The sequence below is a fragment of the Acanthisitta chloris genome, unplaced genomic scaffold (genome assembly GCF_000695815.1).
Source record: "Acanthisitta chloris isolate BGI_N310 unplaced genomic scaffold, ASM69581v1 scaffold13158, whole genome shotgun sequence".
Taxonomy (NCBI): Eukaryota; Metazoa; Chordata; class Aves; order Passeriformes; family Acanthisittidae; genus Acanthisitta; species Acanthisitta chloris.
The window spans coordinates 28,312-37,696 of NW_008685447.1; positions in this window are offsets into that span (position 1 = coordinate 28,312).

Here is a 9,385-nt window from a genome sequence, read left to right on the forward strand (position 1 = left end):
AGAAATGACTAACCTCATGCACATGTACTCTGAGGTAGATGTGCTGAAGAATTTGGCTTACTTGACTTTAGCTCTCAAGATACACTTTTATTCCCAATGATTAGGAAATGGATCTTTAACCATTAATACAAATTCAAGAGAAAAATCTGAAATGGTTAACTGTTTTGGGTTAGGTTGGTTGTTTTGGTTTTTTCCTTTCTGAGTTCACAGAATGAACATTGTAAGGATACGTTATGACTTTGAGAAGGTTTCTGTTTATGGCATAGTTCTTTGAAATGCTTAATACTCTGAACTCCCTCTGTCACCTTTGTGAGTTGATGGCATTCTAGGTATGGCAACTAGCATGTCTTGATTAGCGGAGCTCAGAGAATTACTGATAATTTACCGTTCCACAGACAGAACCAGGCCTTGTAAGGCTTGCTTGTATGTTCCATGGTTTAGGCTACTTTTTGAACTACTAGAAGAGCACAAAAAATTGAAATATTTAGTGTTTATGTGTATAACTAGGTCTAGTCAACATTGCAGCTGCAAACTGGTTTTCCTATGCACAGCAGGGTAAAAGCTGAGAAGGAGGAGTTGAGCAGTGCAAGCCTGGGTTTTGGGTCAAGGCACAAGATTTAGTTAATTTCAGGGTAGTGTAAAAGGGAGAGGGGTTTGTTGCATGAAAACTGAATGTATGGCCTAACAATATACTCTTAGAGCAAACAGACTTTGGTAAGAATGAAAAATGACAGTGGGAAAAGCAGAGCCTAAGTGGTTGTTGTATCTGTCAAGAGGATTTGAAATTAAGCTGGTCCAATTTTTGTAGATGGCACAGGTGGTATCTACGTTTTATTCCTATTGCAAATATAGAGCAAAATGTGGAAATGTAAAGGTCCTGCTTTTCTTGACACTCATTTTATTATAGTGCAAATATATATGTGTGTATGTACATATAGACACATATGTAAGATGAAAACATAGCAAAATTATAGTTTTCAAGTGTATGGAGTTATGGAGCTATGTACTGAATGATTAAAGGAGATGTTTCAGACTTTTCTGTAATGACAATAATCATAACTAAAATATTTTGAGAATTCCTAGAAATTACTATTCCTAACTGATTGTTTTTAATGTTTGTGGTAAAGCACATCTAGTTAGAAGAGGTATCATCTCCAGTTCTGGTGTACTGCAAGGTTTGACTCATCTATGAACTCATAAATTTTAAGTATCCAACAACAATCATGTCAAAAAGCAAGAAAAATTAAAACCTATATGGTTTCAGAGTACTTCATAACTTTGGGAAAAGATGTGTTTGTAGTGTTAGGGGTTTATATGTTTTAGTATTTGTTCAATTTGTCTGAATATAGTGTCTCTAATAAAGGGCTGACTAATACAGGAAGTAGGTTTTGCAAATGTGTGATATATATGTATTACCTCGGCACAACATGTTCTACAGTGTTACCTGTTGTCTTTTCGTTTTGATTTTCAGATGATTATTTTAGATCCAGCACCAAGTATATCATACTCTGTTTTAAAGCAGAGCCTAATCTCGGCAAGATTACAGTGGTATCAGTTATACATCACAAAACAAATAATACACTTGTTATTATACTTCTCTACTTTTAAGACTGCCAGCCCATTAAATTTATGCTGTTATTTTAGACTGTGCTGCAATACTAACCCACTCAAAAATGTGAGCATGCAAAAGCATATTGATTGTATAGCTATTCTGCCGCTCAGCTGGAGCATGTTATTACAGCTTTGGTGTCATAAAATACCTGTATGATTTACAATATGGCCATTGAGAATTGCTGGGAGGTAAATCTCAATTATTTGTAGAGAAGATATTTGCTGTGTGACTGAGACTTGAAGAACTTCAGATATTACTCTTTCCTTATTTTTATTCTCTACCATCGCTAAGACTTAGAACTGAAAACTCTTGTGTCCTCTGCAGTGGAATAACTCTGCTGAAGTCAATGTAAATGGGGCTAAAATCAAGTCTTGCATACCTGCCCGCCTGCTTTTCCTTCTTTTTTCTCTGACTGTTTTTCCCTCCTTGGAAAGTAATGGCTCCTGTGGTCATAAAATACTGCCTGCACACCAAAGCAATTCCCTTTCAGTGGGATTTATTCCTGCTATGCCCAGACATATGACCCAGCTGGGTACAAAGTGTTACAAATTCATTACCACAGGACTAATTTAGTCCAGATGAGATTTTTTTTTTTTTGTTTTTAATTCTTGCTTATCCTATGGATGCAGACTGCATCCTCATCAGCTGCTCATTCATAGTATGATCTGGTATCCCCTGAGGGCCAAGGCAGGATGATGAAGTAGCAGCTGCTGGACACAACACGGAAGGATGTATTAAATTGGACCATCCTCTGAGTGGGACTCAGCATGGGATGAAGTTCTGCAAGCATAGCCTGAGCCCAGAGCCTAAAGGGCAATTAACAGAGAGTGGGTTACATGGAAAGCAGAGCCAGTGTGTTCATAAATAGGATGTGGGGCTGGGGTTGGGCTGTGGCCAAGAAACTGTGCAAAGCAGAGAGGGGTCAGAGAGGGGCTGTGTTTTAAATAAGGAGTTTGCTGTAGAACTGCTGCAAACAGTTAAATGTTTTTCATACTGACCTTTCTGGGGTTTAAAATTCATTTGGTAGTTAAAAGCAATTCACTACTGTTACTACAATTGAGTAATGTTACTTTCCAAATGGCAAAGTATTGAACTTCCATCTAATTTAAAGAGATCCTTACATTTGGGTATGGTCTCTCTGTATATGTTAACTATTTAAAGATAGAGGATTGACCAAAATAAGGGCTGATGTTTTTGATTCAGCTGCATTGTAAGCTTTGTCCTACTATACGAATTATATGCCTGCAAAACAGTGTACGCTAGTATCAAACACTTAAAATATTCTGACTTCTGTCCTGATAACACTACTGGAAAACCTCAGGGTTGCCAGCATTTTATACTTGTCCAAGAACAAACAGTCTTCTGAATGGACTTTTTTACCTGAACATACAGAGAAATCCAGCAGCACACAGCCAAATAGGCAAACACAGTACAGGAAAACACAGCTTTCCAGCTAAATGGCTACACTTCACTTTAGCCAGAGGAAGAGGAACTGAAGAGGTTCACAGCAGGGTGGATGATGTTTTTGAGGGAGTTCCTTGTTATTGAGGTACAGGGCTATTGTTTTTCCTAATTCTAACCAGTTCCAGGTGTAGATCCAACTCACTATTCCCCTTACTTTTCTGTCCCCTCTGCTGGGATGAGGCTACATGGAAAGGTGGGTAAACAGTATTTTGAAATGAAGCAATCTTTTCTACTACACTGAGTTTTCAGCCCACTCCAGCACAAGACTAGTACTGAAAAGATGGCAAATTGCAGCAAGGATGTGAGAGTGAACAGGGAGCAGAGTGGAAATGGCAGCAGGTTATTAGAATAGTTCTGATGTCAAAGCAAGGAAAACATGTGGCCACATCCTGCGTTGCCTTGGCTGATTCAACACTAGTGAGGCTGTCCCAAGCCTGAGAGCCACCATGACTCAACACCCACCTGTGCATTACCTCTGGGACAGTTCACTTCAGCTGTGCATCTTGATTTCTTGTACAAGAGTTCTACATCATTATTTCATCTTCCTGCAAGGACGATGGGTGGAGTGAAAGGTGCACAGTGTTCTACTCTAAAACAGGCTCATTTTGACTATCCTAAGGTTTTCTCAGGGGTTGCGGGTTTTTTCTGTATTTCTTCATATTTCTACAAAGCAAGACAGTACACTTTATTTTAAATAGAGGAGTGCTTTCAAGGATTTAAAAAAAAAACAGAAAAGAAAAACACAGGGAAGAAGAAGAACGGAGAATTTTGAAATAATTTTAAGATATTCAAAGTGATAGAAAGAGACTGTTCTGAGAGTCTATTTTTACTTTCATACTAGAAGATTAGATGTTATCCTTTGAGTGACATCAGTAAATATTTAGTGCTGGAGATTCCTGAGGGAGTTGATAAGTCTGCCAGACCTTAGGCACAAACCCTGTACTCCACTGCTTTTCTGTAAAGCACCATTCTGCCTCTTGCATCAGCTACCCTTGTCAAAAGATGAACCGTCACAGTTTATAAAGAGTTCTGGCACAAAGAATAAATCCCCAGTCTGGGGATGGTAAATCATCTTTTTAGAGACGTGTGTGTCAGTGGCAAAGCTTTCAGTGCTAGACCTTAAACAAAGAGAAGTCATCTTGCAGTCTGAATTGTTAGCATAAATTTAATTTTAAATCAAGTTTCATTGTGCTGGGCAACACTACAACTAAAAACCCTTTTATTGTTTTTCTGCCTTTTACTTGTGTTACACAAATGTGGTTTGCATTTTAAAATGTATTAAATCATAGAAATCAGAGATGGGTAGAAAAAAAGCCTAATAAGTAATTTTATCCATTTCCTCTGCCCCTGTAGAGATGAATGCTTTGTCTAGTCTGGTTTAAAATATCTCAAGTGATGAGGCCTTCACCTCTTCCTACAAGGGACTTTTCAGCCGTTTAATAGGCTTTTTTGTTAGGAAATATTTGCTTCATACCGATCCAAATCTTTTCTTCTGCATAATGTAATCCCTTTATTCTGTGCCCACTGTTTTACCTTTTATGAAATCTGGGAAATGTATCGTATTTATCCCTTTCATACTGTAGCTGAATAATTCATAATCCTTGTTGTTCAAGTAGCACAAGAGATAAGAACCAATTGCTGAACAGCTAATACTTCATTGAAATGGTGTGCCATGTACCAGTAGACACATTTCCTGGCAAGTCCTGGCTGACACTGCTTTCTACATTAAGGAATGAAAAATGTCAAGTGAAACTGAAGAAATGCATCTTCCCAAGCGCATACATGGCAATATTACTGAAATTTCAAGAGGTGCTGAGGCAAACAGCCTACTTCTTTAGAGAGAGCTCTTCTTTCTAAAAGTGGATGATTTATTAAAAGTACGCTTTTAAAAAGCATTTAAATGTCCTTTTCATAAGCAAACCTCTATATGAGAACCACACTGTATCAAAACTCCGAACTTGTTGAGAGACAAGGCTGGATTGATTGCCACTCGCTGCTGAGCAGTTTTTGCTGACAGCTTAGCTCAGAAGAAAAATGTAATCCAGCGTTAAAGAGTTTGAAAAGATGCCTTTGCAACTGTGTCACTGGAATCAGAGCTATGCATGAAAAAGTGACTCATGTCTTGACAAGAGAAACTGTGCATTTCTGATTTAATTACAACACATTAGATAATCCTCTGCCTCTCTCAAAGGACAAGAAAGAGCAGTGTGACTAAGGAAATCCTAGGTGAACAGAGGGATTTTATATGGCTTTGCATTCAAAAAATACTTGAAAAAGTGGTACTATGCTTTATGTTGACCCTGGGTCAGGTGGAAGGTCTGCTGGGGCCCTAACCTAAGACCCATAGTGGGTGCATGTAAAAAAAGTATATGAACAGGCCACGTGGACGATGAGCTTCTCATACACCTAATTTAGGGCACTTTGGAGGCTTCTTGAGATGGAGGTTGTGTCTGTATCTGTGGGTTTGATTCTTGCCTATGGATTTGTGTGAATTCTTTTAAATGTTGTTTTTAACCCATTTATGTCTTGGCATCTATAAATTCCCACAGCATAGAGTTCCACAATTTAATTATTCACTGTATGGAAAAGGTCTGGTTTGTCTGAAAGCCTCCTAAGATACTCATTATGTGTCCCCTACTTTTTCCTACAGGAAAAACATTTCCAGGGTACGATGGCACATTGTTTCCTCTACAACCCTCAGAACTTCATCTGTCTCTAGAAATATTAACATAATGATTTTATCCCTCATACTTCTCCTCAGCTGCCTCTTCTCCAAGCTGAAGATCCTAGTCTACTTGATTTCCTTAGGCAACAGGTTTTCCATGCTCAACACAAGCCATTGCACATGCCTGAACCTTTTCTACTGCCACTTCTTTTTTGCTTTGAGGTGGGATGAAGCACTCAGAAATAGGTTCTAATTAGTGTCATTTGTTAATAAGTCATGTGACCATGTAAGACATCTGTACTCCCACGGCCGTGGAAATCTCTTTGTCATTGATGCTTTTTCTGATGGTGCATCTGAGGTGTTGCATCTGATTACTGTTAGCAGTTATATCATGCATTATATGGATGTGCATTGACAAACTTGCTAACATGTATTTATCCCATGCATTCTAATCTCACTGCTCAAATTGTCCAGTTCACATGGCTGCAGGTGACAGTAGATTCCAGGAGAATATTTAATTTAATTTTGGCATAGACTGTACAGATTTTAGCTCTATTAATTAGATGTTACATCTATTATTTACATGTTTACATATTTACATCTATTATTTAGATGTTATGTGGCCTGACATTGCTGGACTGAGTAGCTACTCATCACCAAGTGCTGTAAGATGCCTTCTCTCTCTGCCATAGTGGTGTGCCTACCTCACCCACTTGCTGCAGCCATTCCAAACTACAGCCTAGAGCTTGTTATTGGAAGAATACTCTTTTTAAAATGTCTTTTAGTTAATCTTTTATTTCTTCAAGGCTTGCGACTTTTTTCATGTTCTCCTTTCTTCATTCCAAGAAGAGAAGATGCTATCAGATAAAATTATTAATAATAAGCTAAGATATGATAAAAGGTACTAATTATAATAGTAATAATAATGCTGTTTATAGTATGAGCCCATTCCATTTGGTGCTTCATATTGCTAGGTAGGGCAAAAGATGAGGGTCTCTGTCTCCAGTTTGCCTGCCTTACCAGAGCAAGGGGGCTCAGCAGCTTTCTGTTCTGGGCCCCACAGAAGGTTCCTTGCAGCCTCTGGAGGGCTCCACATTGATGCTCTTTACATCAGTGTTCCAGCTTTGAGTTAGAAAAACTGAGTGGCTCTAAGAAAACATTATTATTGCATTAAAAGTAGATAGGGCTCATTTTTTCTCAGCAAAAAATAAAATTCAGAGGCTGAAACTCAGGAATTTTGTGGCATTTCCAGGGTCAGCTGCAAATCTCTGATGACTTTTTTGTTTGTTTTGGTAATAAAACAGGATAATAAAACCAGGTCAGTGAGGCTGTATGAATCATGCAGGTTGTTAATGAATTTTCACAAGCAGGTTCTGAAAGTGTGGGGGAAAAAGGGCGTTTAAAAAAATTAAGAAAATAGAGAGAGTCTTGATCAAACAATAGGGCATGGGTGGAGATGGCAAACAGCTGTATGTAACTTGACAAGAGATTGTAGAAATAATGTACAAAGGTGGGTAGAATGTGAAAAATATGGGTGTAAGCTCCAGTGAATTATCAACACATTGTAGAGCGAAATTCTTGATACAATGAACTGAAAAAAAACCCCCAAAATATTTAAGCATATATTGCTTTACTTTATACTCTGTCACATAAAACCCACTGGTTTTAAAGTCCAGATCAGCTCAAGGCTTACGAAATGTAACATGAAAGGAGTTTGGCTGCTGAAACTTTGCCTTCTATATAGTGTGGGGACTTCTTTTTTGTTTGTTTTTATTTCAGGAGTGGAACAATGAAATATAACATAATCTTGTAGACAAGGAAACGATAACACGGTAGCAAATATAAAAAATATCTGAAATAATGAAATACTAATGTAAAAGCAATTGTTTCACTCAATAAAAGATTAATTTTTCAATAAAGATTTGTCATGATAAGCATATTTCTTAATGCCTGGATTTGGAAGTCTTTCAGATTTCATTCCTGTTATTCACTGGAACAGTTTAAAAAATAGACTGAAGATATGTAATAGTATTTCACAGTGTTGTAACCAAATAAGACAAAAATTTTCTGTTTATTGCACAAGAATGTAAAGTATTTTGTATAAAGGAAGATCACAAAAAATTAAATGAAACCGAGGCATATTTCCAGATGATCTCTTAATTGCATATTTTTAAGATAAAATGACAGCATGTATGAGGGAGCATTCCAGGTAGCAGCCAGAAATTACTTGGGAGCTTGTATTTTGCATTGGAGTCCTACATTTTCTGACCTTCCCCACTAACTGTTACTAAAAACGCAGAGCTGGTTCCGGGTTTAGAGAAGGATGTTCTTGCCTGGAAAGCCTTAGTACAACCATCTCTCAAACATGAGCCCACCAGTGTTTACCTCTCATGAAGGCTGCAAGCTGCAGGTTGTCCCTCGTGGTATCAGAGGTGTCGGTGTAGCCTGGACACAGGGGACATGGATGTGATTTGCACACACACATGCACAGGGAAATGCAGCTGCTCAGCAAACACACACTCCCACAGCATGAATTATTCCTTTTTTTAGCAGGGCTACAAGGAGCAAGCGTGTTGTTTAACTCTGGCATCAGGTACAGCTGGACCATATAGGAGTGTAACTCATCAGGGTGCAGTATGTGATCTTGTAGTAGTGGGTAGAATAGGAAGATTTATTCACATTAACCAGTATGTGGCCACTGTTGTAATTTGAATTTTGAATGGATGAGACTTTGGTTTAGTGATGCTTAGATATAAAACTCATGCAGCACTTCTTTATTTTTTAAATTGCAGAACCTCACCTGCCACCCTTTGCTTCCTTTTTCTCTGTTAAACTGAGGGATGTCCCAGAACTGATAAGCTTTCTGATATCCAGATCTCATGAGCCTCTAAGCTTGTAGATATTTGAACCCTGGGTTGTGGGCTAAACCCACTCTCAGCTAGGAGCATCCTTGAAAAAACCTGGAGGTGTAATATCTATCCCTCTTTCTAGTGTAGATTTAAAAGCTCAAATTAAAATTTTGGCATTTGCTTTGTTCCAGGCCAAATTCAAACATCAAGTTTCTTTTCAGCTTCATTTTTACCACACAGAATTTCAGATATTTCCCCTGTTCTTTTCCCAACACAGCCTGATGTGTAGGTTTAGGAAATCAAGTGCAATACATAAACAAATGACAGAGAATGTGATCTTTGCTCAGAAGTTCTTTGTTTCCTTATTGAACAGTACTGACAAAAGCATCATTAAAAAAATTGGGAAAATAGGAGCATTGCTAGATATTCAAACTGCTGAACTTTTAGCACTTAGCCAGCATTGCTGGAATCTCCAAAGAGGAAAATAAATGAAGTTTAGATCTATATTCTTGATATGTTAGATCTAAAAGATCTCCCCCCCTCCTCAAATACAGAAAATATAAGGAGCTACTTATGCATTGCAAAGGGTGCAAACCTGTTCCTCTTGCAATTGACACATTGTTCAAAAAGCAAATTATTTGGTGGTTAGTTTTGCTGGAGGCACTGGTGTTTTGACCTGGGACTGAGCCTGTGGTAGGAGCAGGGAAATGTACCTCAGGGAAATCACCTGTTTTGCATCCCTATGGCAACCGGGTGGGGAGGACTGAGAAGACTGTCTCCCAGGCCTTGAACAGT